This window comes from Gorilla gorilla, chromosome X, assembly GCF_029281585.2.
Source record: "Gorilla gorilla gorilla isolate KB3781 chromosome X, NHGRI_mGorGor1-v2.1_pri, whole genome shotgun sequence".
In the NCBI taxonomy this organism is placed as follows: Eukaryota; Metazoa; Chordata; class Mammalia; order Primates; family Hominidae; genus Gorilla; species Gorilla gorilla.
Genome location: NC_073247.2, coordinates 139,833,273 through 139,851,998, shown reverse-complemented (window position 1 = coordinate 139,851,998; position 18,726 = coordinate 139,833,273). Strand labels below are relative to the sequence as shown.

The 18,726-nt window shown below is 35.5% G+C and overlaps 1 pseudogene; it reads left to right on the top strand.

Annotated features, from left to right (window-relative positions):
- The first annotated feature begins 16,500 nt into the window (after nucleotides 1-16,500).
- On the top strand, nucleotides 16,501-17,627 carry LOC101140299 (actin-related protein T1-like; annotated as a pseudogene).
- The last annotated feature ends 1,099 nt before the right edge of the window (nucleotides 17,628-18,726 follow it).

The window sequence follows — 18,726 nt, the reverse complement described above, 5'->3', positions numbered from 1 at the left end:
TAAGTGAGAACACGCAGTATTTTGTTCTTTATTCCCAAGCTGTTCCCCTAGAAGAATGGCCTCCAGTTCCATCTGAGTTGCTGCAAAAGACATTATATTGTTCTTATTTATGACTGAGTCGTATTCCATTTTGTATATATACCACATTTTCTTTTTCCATTTATTGATTTCTTGGCACTTATGTTGGTTACATATCTTTGCACTTGTGAATTGTGTTGTGGTAACTATATATGTGTAGATGTCCTTTTGATATCACTGCTTCTTTTCATTTGGTTGGATACTCAGTAGTGGGATTGCTGGATTGAATCATAGGTCTATTTTTAGTTCTTTTGAGAAATCTCCATAGTGTTTTCCATAGAGGTTGTACTAATTTTCACTCCCACCAGCAGTGTATATGCATTCCCTTTTCACCACGTCCACACAAACATCTATTATTGTTTTTGTTTTGCTTTTTTATTAATGGCCATTCTGGCTGGGGTAAGACAGTCTCTCATTGAGGTTTTAATTTACATTTATCTGATAATTAGTGATGTTGAGGTTTTTTTTCAAATATTTGATGACTTTTATATCTTGTTTTGAGAAATGTCTATTGGTATTTTTCCACTTTTTGATGAAATTATTTGTTTTTTCCTTCCTGATTTTTTAAGTTCCTCATAGAGTCTGGATGTTAGTCCTTTGTTAGATGCATAGTGTGCAAATATTGTCTACCATTTAGTGGCTTGTCTGTTTACTCTGATGAATATTTATTTTGCAGTGCATAAGATTTTTAGTTTAATTAGGTCCTATTTATTTATTTTCATTTTTGTTGCATTTGCTTTTGAGGTCTTTAGTCATAAATCTATTGCCTAGGATAATGGCCCAAAGAGTTTTATCTAAGTTTTCTTCTGAATTGTTATGTTTCAGGTCTTAGATTTAAGTCTTTAATCCATCTTGAGTTGATTTTTGTATATGGTGAGAGATAGGGATCCAGTTTTATTTTTTTTGCATATGGCTATCCAGTTTACCCAGCACCATTTATTGAATAGTATGTCATTTCCTCAATTTATGTTTTTGTATGCTTTGCCAAAGATAAGTTGATTGTAAGTGTTTGGTTTTATTTCTGAATTCTATATTCTGTTATATTGGTCTATGTATATACTTTTATACCAGTACCATGCTGTTTTGATTCCTATAGCCTTGTAGTATAATTTGAATTTGAGTAATGTGATGCCTCCAGATTTTTTTTTCCTTAGGATTGCTTTGACTATTTGACCTCTTTTTTTTTTCCACATGAATTTTAGGAGTGTTTCTTCAAGTTCTGTGAAAAATAATATTGGTATTTTGATAGACATTGCATTGGCTGTATAGATTGTTTGGGGCAGTGTGGTCATTTAAATAATATTGATTCTTCCAATCCACGAGCATGGGATGTATTTCCTTTTGTTTGCGTCACCTATGATTTCTTTCAGCAGTGTTTTGTAGCTTTCCTTTTAGAGATCTTTCTCTCCCTTGGTTAATATATTTCTAGATGTTTTATTTGGTTTTTTTTGTAGCTATTGCAAAAGGGATTGAGTTTTTTCTTCGATTCTCAGATTGGTCATTGCTGGTGTTTAGCAGTGCTACTGATTTGTGTGCATAAATTTTGTGGCCTAAAACTTAACCGAATTCATTTATCAAATCTAAGAGTCTTTTAGAGGAGTCTTTAGAGTGTTCTATGTATACAATCATATCATTAACAAACAGATAGTATCACTTCCTCTTTTCTAATTTGGATGCTCTCTATTGCTATCTCATGCCTGGTTTTTCTAGCTGGGATATCTGCTTGGTACCCCAGCTCAAGATATTTTTATTACTCAAACCAATAGGACAATTTGCTGAGGTCTGTGAGCTGCCCTCCTTCAAGAAAATCGCCGATTTCCCAAAATTTGTGTGAGGTTTAAAGTTTATTTTGCTGTTTATGTTATTGCTGTTTATTTTACTTGCTTCCAACAAGTAAGGTAAATTTTTCTGCTTCCATAATGATAGAGGACAGGCAACTGCCTTCTGGAGTTTCAGCTAATTTCCAGCAGTGATGGCTAGTTCAAGATTTTGTTGTTTGTTTTTGTTTTCCTGCTTCTAAAATGATAGAAAATAGTCTTGGCCTGGAGTCCGATTCCTAGGTAAGTAGCTAAATTGGGCTTTTTGTTTTTTTCTGATCTTGGAAACTCTCCATAATGACTAAAAGTTAGCAGTGACAACCAGCTGGTCTTAATTTCTTCTTACCGTTAGAGCTCTCAGCAATTATATTTGTTATCGTTGTTGTTATTTTGGTCTTTCTCCTATCAGATTTGACCAACTTTAACTGACTTGGTCAAATCTGGATGAGAATTTCAAATTATGAGGAACGAGGCCTATGAACTGGCTACAATTCCTTGAGCTGCAAAAAAAAAAAAAAAAAAAGAAGAATCATGTGTTTAGTTTCTATGTTCACTTAATTCCTTAGAAAAACAATTTTCTTCCTTTTACTTTTCTTCCACCCTATTCATCCTTCCTCCTTTGTCATCTTTGGCATCAAGAAAATCTAGAGAAGGCTTCTAATGACTCATACCCTTTAAAGAACTCAGAACAAAAGTGCTACTCTCCCTTTTGAAGGTGTTGTGTTTTTTGTTGAGGTCACCTGCACGTTGTACACATGTACCCCAGAACTTAAAGTATAATTTAAAAATATATTAAAAAAAAAGATTCCTGGGCAGATTCTTCTTAGGCCTAAAGCTCTGCTTTCTTGTATTGCGTTACCTGACTCTTTGGCTTTTGGGGGTACCAGAGATTACCTGGTACTGTGAGCGGATTTGAGTCTGACATGTGTAATGGTGGATGAGAACAACAAAGTTGGGTGTGGCTGAGGACAGTTTACAGAAAGTGGTCTTAGTTGTTTTATTTTTACTCTAGAAAGTTGTTGTTTGGGATCCCAATTCCAGCCTAGAGATTCATTCTACAGAGTCTTCCCCATTGCTTTTTCTCCAAAAATTAAGCTCAATTGGCTTGTCTGCATATTTGCATGAGAAACTGAACTGTCATGTTCATAGATAAATGAGAGACTGAGTTTCCTCAGTTCTGAAGAGAAAGGGCATTTTACCCCTCCCAGTCAAAAGTTTCCCCTGGATGACTGATTGCTGAGTGGGAGTGTCTGGTTTGTTGAATATCTGCAATGTGCAATGGCCCTACAGGAACCCCCAAAAATATTAGTTTAAAAGGGCTTCTGCAGAAAATGCTAGTAGCTTCTCACTCTGCATTTTAAGCCCTCTCATGGGTGATAGACCTCCAGAGAGAGAAACTGAGCCATATTAAGGAGCAGAAACAATTCTGTGGTGTCACACTGTGGAGTCCTGCCCACAATTAGCACATTTTGATCCAGTACACTAAACCCTAGGCCACAGCACAGTTCCTCATTTTAAGAGAAAAAGATGGGAAAAATTATCTAAGAATTAGGAAAGACAAGTAGAATGACCCCCTTTTGGGCACCCCATTGTTTTTATGGAACCTCTACTAGCAAGTGTTTGTGTAAGATTAAAATTTCGAGGGCATGTCAGCTTTCCTAGTACTGCAGCAGGTTTACATATTATAGTATTTTATGCACATTTTAAACTGATGAGCAAATTACATCAAGGAAATTTCAGAGCCCAAATGTCAACCTGCAGCTATAGAAGTCCTAAGATCTCTATCTCTGTCTTTTCTTCTGCTTGATTTACATCTGGTGTTACGTTTCTACTGAGCTAAAAACCACTGTTTAGACACAATTATTTCATTTTGCCTGGCCTAGAAAGCTTATTTTTAATAGCCAAACTTGAAAACAATGTAAATGTCCATCAGCAGGTGAATACATAAACAAACAGTGGTACGACCGTAATAGAACACTACTCAGTAATAAAAATACATTTAACTTTTGATAATGTAACAACATAATTAAACCTCAATATAATTGTGAGCAAATTTCATAAAAATTAGTACATATTGTGTAATTACATGTATATAAAACTTCACAAAATACAAGATAATATGTATTGACAGAAAGCATATCAGAGGTTGCCCGAGTAAGGGGAGAAGTGCAGGAGGGAAGGATTATAATGGGTCACGAACAAACTTTTTGGATTGATAGATATGTTCATTATGTTTGTATATGGTCTTGTGGGTATATACATAGGTAAAACTTTTCAAACTTTATATTTAACTATGTTCATTTATTGTGTGTCAATTATACTCAAATCAGTTAAATAAAATGGAATTCTTTTTCTCCAAAAGTCCCTAGGCTCAGCCAGTTTTAACAGAAAGGTATAACAAAAAAGAAATAATTAAGTCCGTTTTATAAATCTATTCCAGAATGTATAACGAAAAAACACTCCACAACTTACATTATAAAGTCTGCATGTGTAAAGCTTATATCAAATCCTGATAAGTGGAGTTCAAAAAAAAATTACAAGCATCTCTCTTTTATGAATATATGTGAGAAAATCATTAAAAGAAATTTTAAAACTCAAAACAAAAATATTTGAACCCTATAACACATTATGTCCTCATCAGGTTTATTTCAGAAATGTAGATTGTTTTAAAATTTGCACTTCAATCAATGTTTTTTAATAAGTTAATAAATAATAGAAAAAACATCACATTAAATCTGATGGTAATAAACACTATTAGAATAGTATTTGATAAAATTCAACACTCATTCATCATAAAAAACTTTTAGCAAAATAAAAAAGTGGAAGACAATTTTTTAATCCTAATAATGGGTAACATTAAAAAATTCTGTATAGAAACCATCATACTTAAATGGAATGAAACTGAAGGCATTCATTTTAATTTCAGGAAAGAAACAAAGGTGTCTTTTATTACCACCCCTGTTTATCATTATGCTGTAAGCTAATAAATAGAAAGCTATAACAAACAGAAACTAAGCATAGAATTTCAATTAGCCACAGATGATAATGATATGCTTAGAAATAAAATAATCTACAGGCAAATGATTATGGGTACTATGAGAGTTTAGCAAAATTTGTGGATACAGGATCATTATACAGAAAGAAACTGCAGTTCTATGCAACAGTAAGAATCTTTTCTTGCAATTTTTAAAGTTTGATCTGTAGTAACATGAAAAATAATTCATAAGAGGAAATAAGAAAATATAAAAAAAGACTTAAAGACAAGTTTACCAAACAGATTGAAGCATAAAAATAATAGTAGTGGAGGCTATTTTATCATTCTTATCAGCATCATTCCTTGGTCCAAAGCCTATGACAGCTGTTGGTTATGAAACATCTTTTGCAGATGTAAAGGTACATTTTACTAACATTTTATTAAATGGTTCTGAAGATTTGGATCTTAGAAAGTAGGAAAGGTAGACTTGCTATGTCCTTGTAGAATATTTAAGCTTTATTTCAGTATCATTTTATGCTAATTTATTATTTTATATCCTATTGTGTGGTTGTTGCTAAATCTACTGCTTTTAAGACAGGATTTGCCATGTAGTCTGAGATATCATTTATACAAGACATAAGAATCGAGAAGTGAAACTAAAATACTGGTTAGCTCAAAAAGAGATTTCTTTTATGAATGCAATTCAATGTCTTCTCATCACGTGTTGGATGCTAAATGCTGTGAATGGCTTGATTTTGCATTTTATAATCAGAATTAAATATTGAGTCTTTAAGATCAAAGAAAAACAATATTAAATTCTAGGTAAATAATCACATTGGTTGAACTGTAAATCCCTTGTGATTACACTTTCATAGTACACAAATAGTCAATATTCTTTAAGAAAATAGGTATCTTATTTGAATAATAAATAAGTGATATTCATATCTTCAATTAAAATTATTTTTCTTTCTCTTATTTGCATATTATAGTTTATCTGATGTTGACGCTTTTGTCCTTTTTATATTTCTAAGGACATACACATTAGGAGGGTAAGACACTACATTAATACATGAAATTTTGTTGCCACACAGTACATATTTTTGGTGAATTGTGTTTTACATGTAGTATTCAGTTAAGGGGTACATAATTACATTGGATTAGTTCACTATTAATGTTTGAATTCAAAAAAAGGGAGTAACATAGAAGTGTGGACAAACTGCAAATGTTATCTCATCCTATGCATTCACTTTACTAAGTCTCTATTTAAATGGCTTTTATGAAAAACTGCATGAAGAAAGTTAAATACAAATATAATTCCTAGGGAAATAGTAATTTTCACATGAAGTGCAGTTACTTTGCACCTACAAGGTCAAAGGAAAGGATGATGCTCAAACAAAGTCTAATTTAATTTATCTCACCATTTTAGGAGGTATTGATAATTGTGGGAAAGAAAAAACAATACTAGATTCTTAGTAAATCACTGTCCCAGAAATATATACAAAGACTGAAAAAGTTAAGTGGGGCTAGAAGTTGTTTTACTGCTTATTCTACCTTCTGTACTACGTGAAAAGTTTCTAGATCAAGGGAAAATGACAGTTACTCTGGATGCATTTGAATGAAGATATTAATAACATTTGGTTATCTATTTAGCTTTCATAATGATTTTTGAGAGTTTCTATTCAAAATAAAAAGAACTACTTGCCAAAATAACTTGCCTTCATATAACATTTTCTCAGGACAGCTAAGCTCATCTTCAATGTGATCACGTTTGTCTGTTCCCAGACTGTTGAGGAAGCTGAGGTAGAAATACAATTGACATTTTCAAGCCTTTTCAGTACCGATCTTGGCTGCCCAGGGGACTCATTCCTTTAAGAGTAATTATTTTATACACTGTTGGTTTCTCTTTTGTTGTTATTTCTGCAGCAAAGCTCTGTGAATACAAACCACCAAATCTTTAGCTGTACTATATTTTTACCGTTCTATGAGATCAAATGAATCTTTATTTTTTTATTTTATTTTATTTTATTGTATTTTATTTTATTATTATTATACTTTAAGTTTTAGGGTACATGTGCACAATGTGCAAGTTAGTTACATATGTATACATGTGCCATGCTGGTGTGCTACACCCGCTAACTCGTCATTTAGCATTAGGTATATCTCCTAATGCTATCCCTCCCCCCTCCCCCCACCCCACAACAGTCCCCAGAGTGTGATGTTCCCCTTCCTGTGTCCATGTGTTCTCATTGTTCAATTCCCACCTATGAGTGAGAATATGCGGTGTTTGGTTTTTTGTTCTTGCGATAGTTTACTGAGAATGATGATTTCCAATTTCATCCATGTCCCTACAAAGGACATGAACTCATCATTTTTTGTGGCTGCATAGTATTCCATGGTGTATATGTGCCACATTTTCTTAATCCAGTCTATCATTGTTGGACATTTGGGTTGTTTCCAAGTCTTTGCTATTGTGAATAGTGCCGCAATAAACATACGTGTGCATGTGTCTTTATAGCAGCATGATTTATAATCCTTTGGGTATATACCCAGTAATGGGATGGCTGGGTCAAATGGTATTTCTAGTTCTAGATCCTTAAGGAATTGCCACACTGTCTTCCACAATGGTTGAACTAGTTTACACTCCCATCAACAGTGTAAAAGTGTTCCTATTTCTCCACATCCTCTCCAGCACCTGTTGTTTCCTGACTTTTTAATGATTGCCATTCTAACTGGTGTGAGATGGTATCTCATTGTGGTTTTGATTTGCATTTCTCTGATGGCCAGTGATGGTGAGCATTTTTTCATGTGTTTGTTGGCTGCATAAATGTCTTCTTTTGAGAAGTGTCTGTTCATGTCCTTTGCCCACTTTTTGATGGGGTTGTTTGTTTTTTTCTGGTAAATTTGTTTGAGTTCATTGTAGATTCTGGATATTAGCCCTTTGTCAGATGAGTAGGTTGCGAAAATTTTCTCCCATTTTGTAGGTTGCCTGTTCACTCTGATGGTAGTTTGTTTTGCTGTGCAGAAGCTCTTTAGTTTAATTAGATCCCATTTGTCAATTTTGGCTTTTGTTGCCATTGCTTTTGGTGTTTTAGACATGAAGTCCTTGCCCATGCCTATGTCCTGAATGGCAATGCCTAGGTTTTCTTCTAGGGTTTTTATGGTTTTAGGTCTAACGTTTAAGTCTTTAATCCATCTTGAATTAATTTTTGTATAAGGTGTAAGGAAGGGATCCAGTTTCAGCTTTCTACATATGGCTAGCCAGTTTTCCCAGCACCATTTATTAAATAAGGAATCCTTTCCCTATTTCTTGTTTTTGTCAGGTTTGTCAAAGATCAGATAGTTGTAGATATGCGGCATTATTTCTGAGGGCTCTGTTCTGTTCCATTGATCTATATCTCTGTTTTGGTACCAGTACCATGCTCTTTTGGTTACTGTAGCCTTGTAGTATAGTTTGAAGTCAGGTAGTGTGATGCCTCCTGCTTTGTTCTTTTGGCTTAGGATTGACTTGGCGATGCGGGCTCTTTTTTGGTTCCATATGAACTTTAAAGTAGTTTTTTCCAATTCTGTGAAGAAAGTCATTGGTAGCTTGATGGGGATGGCATTGAATCTATAAATTACCTTGGGCCATATGGCCATTTTCACGATATTGATTCTTCCTACCCATGAGCATGGAATGTTCTTCCAGAGATCAAATGAATCTTTAGATGTTCCCTTCAACTTCTTAAAAATCATCATCAGTGCATATTTAATAAGAGGCTTATGGTATGAAGAAATATAAAACACATTCTTGGTACAGTTATTAAAACTATATAAGATAGCATCCTAAGTCTACTATGAATGGGCTAGTTAAATTTCCACCTTTTTATTGTAATTATTCTTTGGCTTATCTATTTATTCACCAAATGTCAAGGACCTACAATATGTGGATGACATTGCACTATATGTATTTTTAATTTACTAAGATGTATATGAGTGTTATTTTCCAAGAAATTGCCAATGATTTTTTTTCAATCTTCTACATTCATCGTACATATATGTCTAGATCAGTACTCATCCAGACCCTTGTACAGGTCTTCCGAGCTTTCTCATCATGCAGCTCTGATCAATCCAGTGTTTTGCTCCATGCATTGTAGACATCCTGTGCCCTCTCAACTCCAAATTCTCTCTGCTCAAGTCATCAAGACTATTGGGGTCTAACTGGATTTTCAGTCTCTTCTCTGTGGCCAGGAAATTCACTACAGGTAGGAAAGTGGACAGTCATAGGAATACCTTTATTTGTTTCTATTTTCACAGGGATTCCTGGCATCATTACCAATTAATTAAAGTCTGAAAATGTTCATTTAAAATACATTGTTATTTTTCCAGTTGTTTGCAGTGGGATAATGATACATATTATTGCTGTAGTTTCATCATGCCAAAAAGAAATAAAAAGCTGTGGTTACATACCACTCTGTCCAACCTGTCCATTATAAACGTCTGTTATCACATCAAGGGCTTTATGCGTCTATGTTATGATAGACATTAGGTCGTAATTTTCATTTTTCATAATTTCTTTCTCAGCTTATGGTGTCAGAGTTGTTTCCTTCCTAGAGTATATTGAGAAGGTTTGCTGTCTATATATATTCACAGAGTATGTGTAAAATGAATATTATTTCTTTTTTTACATTGCTTAATAAAATTCAGAGTGAAATTACCTGGATCTGGAGTTGTCTTTGTGGGAAGGGATGTGAATATAAACTTAATTTATTCTAATAAATATAAAGTATTTAGGTTATCTATTTTTGAGATAATTGTACTATATTTTGTTTTGTAAGAACTTTTTTTACTTCAACCTAGTTGTTAGATTAATTGGCAAAAACCTTGTATACCATTTTGCAAAATTTCATTTAGACAGGAAGAATAAGGTCTAGTGATCTATTGCACAGCATGGGGACTATAGTGAATAATAATGTATTGTATGTTTCAAAGTTGCTAAAATAGTACATTTTAAATGTTCTCACAACAGAGAAATGATAGCTATATGAGGTGATAGTTATGTTAATTAGCCCAATTTAATTATTGCACAAAGTACACACATATGTATATAGCATCACACTGTACCTCATAAATATATACAATTATTGTTAATTAAAATCAAAATTGAACTAAAAAAGACACTATTCCTTTATTATTACTTTTTATAAATGTATTTTATTTTTTAAAACAAAAATATGACCTTATTATATACAATTAATTTTATAACAAATTGTTTTTGTTTAACACATCAAGCAACAAACTTCAGGTACTATTGACCTACCACATGATTTTTCCTATCTGTTCAGTGCTCCTTTGGATGGCTAGAGCTGCATTCAAGTCACTTCTGATGTTGGACACTGTAGTTGTTTTGTGTGTGTGTATGTGTGTGTGTGTGTGTGTGCATACATTAATAATATATGTTTTAAAAATAGTCTAGCTTTCAAGCAAAATTGTGAAGAAAGTGCAGAGAATTCCCATATACTCCTTTCCCAGCAATACATTACCTTTCCCTTTGAAGTTCCATACAGTTGTGATACGTTTCTTACACTCAATGAACCAGCAATACCATATCATTATCAACCAAAGTTTCTAGTACACATTAGAGTTCAATCTTGGTCTTGTATATTCTATGCATTTTGACAAATTTATAATGATATGTAACCACCATTACAATATCATACAGAATACTTGTACTGTCTTAAAAAAAAATAGCTCCACCTATTTATCCCTTCTTCCCCCAAATCCTTGGCAACAGATGACTTGTTAATATCTCCATAGTTTTGCCTTTTCTAGAATGCCATATAGTTGGAATCATACAGTATGTACATTTTTTAGATTGGCTTCTTTCACTTATTGTTATGTACTTGTTTGTTTTATGTCTGTTCATAGCTTGACAGCCCATTTTTTTCCTCTGAATAACATCTCATTGTCTGATGTACCACAGTTTATTTATTTTCCATTCAACTACTGACGGACAACTTGGTTGCTTCCAAGTTTTGGCAATTATAAATTTGTATGAAAGTTTTTGGATGGGCATAAGTTTCAAATCATATGGAAAAATAACAAGCAGAGGGACTGCTGGATCCTATGGTAAGAATACATTTAGTTTTGTAAGAAATTGCCAGTGTCTTCCAAAGTGGCTGTACCATCTGCATTCCCATCTGTAGTGAATGAATATTTCTGTTGCTCTATTTTCTCACTAGAATTTTGTGTTCTTGGTGCTTTAGATCTTTGCCATTCTTACAGGTACATAGTGCTACTTCATCATTTTTTATATTCCTTTATTATTACATTTAATGTTCATAGGAATTGCAATGAAGTAACCTTTTTCATTCTTGACATTGGTAGTTTGTATCTTCTCTCTCATGTCATTATCAGTTTTGCTAGATGTTTATAATTTTATTAACATTTTCAGAGAACAACTGTTTGTCTTTATATTTGTCTCAATTATTTGTCTATTTCCTGTTTTATTTGTTTTATTTCATTCCTTCACCATTTCTTTCCAACTACGAACATTAAATTTCTTCTTTCTCAAACATCTTTAAATAGAAGTTTATATTTACTTTATAATTTTTATGTTTTATGAAATAAGAATTTAGCATTTATATATTTCCTTTTAAGCTCTGTTTTCACTGCATCTCAAAAAGTTGTATATATTTTCACTATATATATGAAAATATTTTCTAATTGTTCTTTTGTTTTTTAACCCCTATTTTTTCTATATATTTTGATATTGAATATATATTTTGATACCGAATTCCAAATTAAATGTCAGAGAACATTCTCTATATGATTTCAGATTTTGGTAATTACTTTACACTTATTTTATATCTTAATATATGGTTCATTTTACTAAACAGCTTCATGCTAATTTTTAATGAAGGTGCAAAATGTTGTGCAACCTCCTCTTAAATCTAGTTACAAAATATTTTTCTCCCTTAAAGAAAATTGCACTAACATTAAACCCTCACTTGCTGTATTAGCCCGTTTTCACAGGGGTATAAAGATACTACCTGAGATTGGGTAATTTATAAAAAGAAGAGGTTTAATTGACTCACAGTTATGCATGGCTCGGGAGGCCTCAGGAAACTTACTATTATAACAGAAGGCAAAGTGGAAGCTGGCACCTTCTTCACAAGGCAGCAGGAGAGAGAGAGTGCAGGGAAAACTGTCACTTTTTTTTTTACCATCAGATCTCATGAAAACAGCATGGGGGAACCACCCCCAAAGCCAATAACCTTCCACCAGGTCCCTCCCTCAACATATGGGGATTATAAATTGAGATGAGATTTGGGTGGAGACACAGAGCCAAACCATATCATTCTGCCCCTGGTCCCTCCCAATCTCATGTCCTTTTCACATTTCAAAACCAATCATGCCTTCCTAATAGTCCCCCAAAGTCTTAACTCTTTCCAGGATTAACCCAAATGTCCAAGTCCAAAGTTTCATTTGAGACAACAAGTTCTTTTTGCTTATGAGCCTGTAAAAACAAACAAAACAAACAAACAAATAAACAACCATGTTAGTTACTTCCAAGAAAGAATAGTGGTACAGGCATTAAGTAAATGTTCCCATTCGAAATGTGAGAAATTGACCAAAACTAAGGGGTCACAGTCCCCATGCACGTTCAAAACGCAGCAGGGCTCTCATTAAACTTTAAAGCTCCGAAATCTCCTTTGACTTCATGTCTAACATCCAGGTCATGCTGATGCAAGGTGTGGAGTCCCACTGCCTTGGGCAGCTCCACCCCTGTCACTCTGCAGGAACAGCATCTTTAACTGCTTTCATGGGCTGGCATTAAGTGCCTGTGTCTTTTCCATGCTTGTTGTGCAAGCTGTCAGTGGATGTACCTTTCTGGGGTCTGGAGGATGGTGGCCCTCTTCTCACAGCTCTGCGAGGCAGTGTCACAGTGGGGAATCTGTTTGGGGGCTCCAACCCCACATTACCCCCCCATACTGCCCTAGCAGAAGTTCTCCATGAGGGCTCCATCCCTGCAGCAGACTTTTGCCTGGACATCCAGGAGTTTTCATACATCCTCTGAAATCTAGGTGAAGGTTCCCAAAGCTCAGCTTTGTCTTCTGTGCACTTTCAGGCCCACCAACACTATGTTGAAGCTGCCAAGGCTTGGGCTTGCACCCTATGAAGCAATGAACCAAGTTGTACCTTTGCCCCTTTTAGCCATGACTGAAGCTGGAGCAGCTAGGATGCAGGGCACCATGTCCTTGGGCACCACAGAGCAGCAAGGCCCTGGGCCTGACACACAGAACCATTTTTCCCTCCTAGGCCTCTGGGACTGTGATGGGAGGGACTGCCATGAAGATCTCTGACATGCCCTGGAGACATTTTCCTCATTGTCTTGGTGATTAAAATTTGGCTCCTTGTTAATTATGCAAATTTCTGCAGCCAGCTTGAATATCTCCCCCGAAAATGGGTTTTTCTTTTCTACCACATGGTCAGTCTGCAAATTTTTCAAATCTTTATGCTCTGCTTCCCTTTTAAACGTAAGTTCCCATTCCAAACCATCTCTTTGTGAATGCATATGACTGAATGCTTTTAGAATAAGCCAGGTCACCTCTTGAATGCTTTGCTGCTCAGAAATTTCTTCTGCCAGATACCCTAAATCATCTCTCTCAAGTTCAAAGTTCCAAGATCTCTAGGGCAGGGGCAAAATGCCATCAGTCTCTTTGCTAAAGCACAGAAAGAGAGACCTTTGCTCCAGTTCCCAATATATTTCTCATCTTCATCTGAGACCACCTCAACCTGGACTTCATTGTCTATTTCCTTATCAGTATTTTGGTCAAAACTATTCAACAAGTCTCTAGGAAGTTCCAAACTTTCCAAAATCAACTTGTTTTTTACTGACCACTCCAAACTGTTCCAACTGCTGTTCATTACCCAGGCCAAAGTCACTTCCACATTTTCAGGGTATCTTTATATCAGTACCACACTATCCCAGTACCTGTTTTCTGTATTAGTCTGTTTTCACACTGATGTAAAGATACTACCTGTGTCTGGGTAATTTATAAACAAAAGAGGCTTAATTGACTCACAGTTCCACATGGCTGGGGAGGCCTCAGGAAACTTAAAATTATGGTGGAAGGAAAAATGGAAGCAGGCACCTCTTCACAAGCCAGCAGAAGACAGAGTGCAGTAGAAATTGTCACTTTTTTACTATCAGATCTCTTGATACCTTCCTCAATATCATGAGAACAGTATGGGGGTAACTGCCCCCATGATCTAATCACCTCCAATCAGATCCCTTCCTCAACACATGAGGATTACAATTTGAGATAAGATTTGGGTTGGGACACGGAGCCAAACCATGTCACGTGCTAATCCCCTCTGCTGATAGAACCTGGGAAACACCAATTAGCTTTATATTTCTATGAGTACAGACTCTTATTCTGAATATTTCATGGAATCATACAATATGTGACATTTTGTGTCTGGTTTCTGTTAGCATTTTCAAGGTTTAGCCATCCTTCAGAAGTTCTGTGTAAACTATTTTTATGGCTTATTATTCATGTACACACACACACACATATATATATATATGTATATCACAATTTGTTCATCCATTCATCCATTAATGGACATTTGTGTTGTTTCCATCTGTTGGCTATTGTCAATAGGGCTGTTAATTAACATTTGCAAAATATTATTAGTTTGAGTAACTTCTTTTCATTTTGTGGGTATATACCTAGGAGTGGAATCATCAGGTCAAATATCAATTCTATGTTTAACTTTTTAAGGGCCTGCCAAAATAATTTTTCGACAGCCCTATGTTTTGAATGTCCTTTCCAAAACTCATGTTGAAATTTAATTGCCATTTTGATGGTATTAAGATGGGGATGTTTAAGAGAAGATTTGTTTATGAGGGTAAAGCCCTCATGAATAGATTAATGCTGTTATCATGGAAATGGGTTTGTTATCACCAGACTGGGCTCTTGACAAAAGGATTAATACTGTCCCCATTTTTTCTCTCCCTATGCCTTCCATTATGTGGTGACCCTCACTAGGTGCTGACGCTATGCTCTTAGACTGCCTAGCCTCTAGAATTGTGAGCCAAATAAACATTTTTTTTTAATTACCCGGTCTGTGATATTTGTTATATCAGCAGAAAATGAATACGATACACAGTAACTGAACCATTTTATATTACCACCAGCAATAAGTGAGGTCTCCAATTTCTCCACATCCTCAATAACACTCGATATTTTCTGTTGTTCTGTAACCGCCATCTTAGTGATTGTGAAGTAATATCATTTTGGTTTTGATTTGCATTTCCTTTTTCACTAGTCATCAATGAAATGCAAGTCTAAACCATACTGAGATGCCACTTCATACCTACTGTGATGCCTAGAATAAAAAATGTATTAATTAGCATTGGCAAACATGTGGAGAACCTCACTAACTCTGCCATTAGGAACTTAAATGTCTCAGACACTTTGAGAAAAAGACTAAAAATTCCAGAAATAATTATACTTAGAGTTACCATATATGACTCAGCTTTTCCACTTTTAGATATGTAACTGGAAGAAATGAAGATATAAATTCACACACAAATATATACAAGATTGTTTCAAGCAGCATATTTTATAATAGTCAAATAGTGAAAGAAATCCAAATGTCTATCAACTGATAGATGGATAAACAAAATGTGTTATATGCGAACATTGAATGAATCTTGAAAACATTATGTAAAGTGAATGAAGCCAGTCACAAAATACCATATATTTTATTATTGCACTGTAAGAAATATGAAGAACTGGTAAATCCATAAAGATGGAAAATACGTTAGTGGTCGTTTAAGGATCTGGAGGATGGTTTGAAGAGAGGGTGATAGCTAAAGAATATGGGGTTTCTTTTTAGTGATAAAAATATTTTGATTTACTTTTGTAATGTGCGGATAACAGCAAATATACTAGAAAACATTGAGTTATATAATTGCAAAGGGGCAAATTGGTTGTTATGTAAAATTATCTCAATAAAATTGTTTTTGAAAATGTAAGAGAAAAAAAGTACATTCTAAGTGCCTGCTGGAACTGAGTTGCAGGTATCTCAAATCAGAAATTCACCTGTATCTAGTGCTTAGTTTTTCTCCTTCAAAAGGAAATGTATTTTTGTCATTCCACAATAAGCAGCTCAGCAGAGCAGAGAGAGAAGGACTATGGGACAAACACTGGCAGCTTCACTTTGTTCTATAACTAGAGGCCTCTCCTTTGGAGTCACAGGCGTATCAAAGCTCTCTATAGGAATGGTTTGCCTTCCTTGGTTTCATATATGACAAACTAGGAAGTACTAGTTGCTTGAAGACCCCTGCCCTCTGATGCTCACCGAGGACAACTGTGGCCTTGTCTGGATTGTTACACAGAGGGCAATCATCCCTGAAATTGTTTCAGCAGATCCTGGGTCTACAGAAAGGAGACAAGACTCAGGGATTGAGGATGGGGTATTTTAGTGGATTGGAAGCTGCCAGCTAGCTCTGCCTGGGTGACAACCTGAGAATTTTGGAACCCTGTGGCCTTAAAACTTCCAAAGGTGTCTGTTTTCTCATAAAGTAACCTAAGTGTTCTTTCTTTATTTTGGGGAAGTCCAGAAGAACATGCTATAGACATGTTTAATCCACATATATTAGATGTGCCAGCTGTAATTTTTAACAATGGTTCAAGATTCTGCAAAGCAGCCTGTCTGGAGAGATTGGACACCACCATGTCAACAACTCCATCTTGGGACATCCTAAATGCAACCTGCCTTCAGCAAGACCCAACCAGAAGTATTTCAGGGGGCAAGAACCCTTATACAAGTAGGAGGACTTATATCTGCACTACCCCAATGAGTGTGGGCTGGTACCGGGATGGGATGACGTGGAGAAACTCTGGAAACATCTCTTTGAGTGGGAGCCCAGAAAGAAACCCAGCCAACAGCCTGTACTCATGATTGAGCCCTCTCAGAACCCTAGAGAAATTTGAGAAAAGCTTGCAGAAATGATGTTTGAGAACTTCAGTGTCCCTGCTTTCTACCTGTCTAACCATGCAGTGGCAGCACTCTGCCGCTGCCTGTGTTACAGGCCTGATGGTGGATAGTGGAGATGGGGTCACTTGCACTGTCCACATCTATGAGGGTTACTCCCTGCCTCATGTAGTCACTGAGCTCTTTGTAGCAGGGAGAGACATCATAAAGCACCTCACCTGGCTCCTCTTTGCTAGTGGGTGTACTTTTCCTTGCATACTCTACAAGGCTTTGGTAAATAACATCAACGGGAAGCTGTGCAACATCGCCTTGGAGCCACATAAAAAGCTATGGGAGAGGCCGGAGACATCCTGAGAGAATACAAACTGTCAGATGGGAATGTCATCCACACTGGGGACCAACTGTATCAAGTGCCCGAAGTTCTTTTTGCCACTGACCAGCTGGGAATCCACAGCCCGGGACTCTCAATAATGGCCTCCAGCAACATAATGAACTGTGACACTGACATCCAGAAGAAAGTTTTTGCAGAGATTGTACTGTCTGGGGGCACCACTCTCTTTTCTGGGCCAGAGGAAAGGCTCATGAAAGAACTGGAACAGCTAGGTTCCAAAGGTACTTACATCAAAATTACGGCTTCTGTTGTTCGATGCTTCTTTGTGTGGATTGGTATATCCATCGTGACCTCTCTGAGCAGTTTCAAACAAATGTGGGTTACCTCTGCAGATTTTAGTGATTATGGGACATCTGTGGTTCAGAGAAGATGCTTTTAAAGATCCTTGAGCTCAGGGAACAACCCGATAGGTGAGATCACAGAAGCACCAGTGGGAGGTGCCACTGTCCTTAAGGCTTTTTCAGGATGTTGAATAAAAGTGTTTTCACATTTTATGTTTCTATATATTATTCTTTGCACATTGTTGTAAATGTTGTGCAAGTATCTATTTGAGTCCCCGCTGAATTCTTTTGGCTATATACCGATAAGTGTATTTTATGGGTCATTTACTAATTCTTTTTTTTAACTTTTTGAGGACTGCCAGAGTGCTTTTCCAGTAGCCTCACCATTTTACACTCCCATCATCAATGTAAGAGTATTTTATTCTCCTTGTTGAAAACACTGCTAGTTTTCCTGTTTTTTCAATAATAGCCATTCGAAAGTGGTATCTCATTGTGATTTTTATTTGCATTACCATAATGGTTAGTGATGTCTAGCATTTTTTATGTGCTTATTTACTATTTCTATATCTTCTTTGGAGAAATATTTAGTCGGTCCTTAGCCTATTTTTTAATTGGCTTGTGTGTAGTTTGGCAGTCTAGTTTAGGAGTTCTTTATATAGTCCAGATATTACACTGCTATAATATATGTGAGTTTTATTCTCCTGTTTATTGGTTTGGCTTTCTACTCTCTTGACATTATCATTTGATGTGCAAAAATTAATTTTCTTAAAGTCCAATTTATTTTTTTCTTCATTTCATTTGGTATCATATTTAGGAAACCATTGCCAATTTCAAGGTCATGAAGATTTACTCCTATGTTTTCTTCTGAGAATCTTATGGTGTCAGTTCTTACATTTAGGGTTTTTATTCATTTTGAGTTAATTTTTTTATGCAGCATGAGATAATTGTCCAGCTTCATTCTTTTGTATATGACTATCTTGTTTTTCCAACACTATCGAAGATACTGTTTTTTCCCATTGTATGGTCTTGACACCCTTGTTGAAAATCAATTGAACTTATATGTATAGGTTTGTTTCTGAACTCTCAATTCAATTCCATTAATATATAAGCTTATCTTTATGCTACGACCACACTGATTTTATTACAGTTGCTTTACAGTAAATTTTGTAATTAGGAAGTGTGAGTTCTCCAATTTTG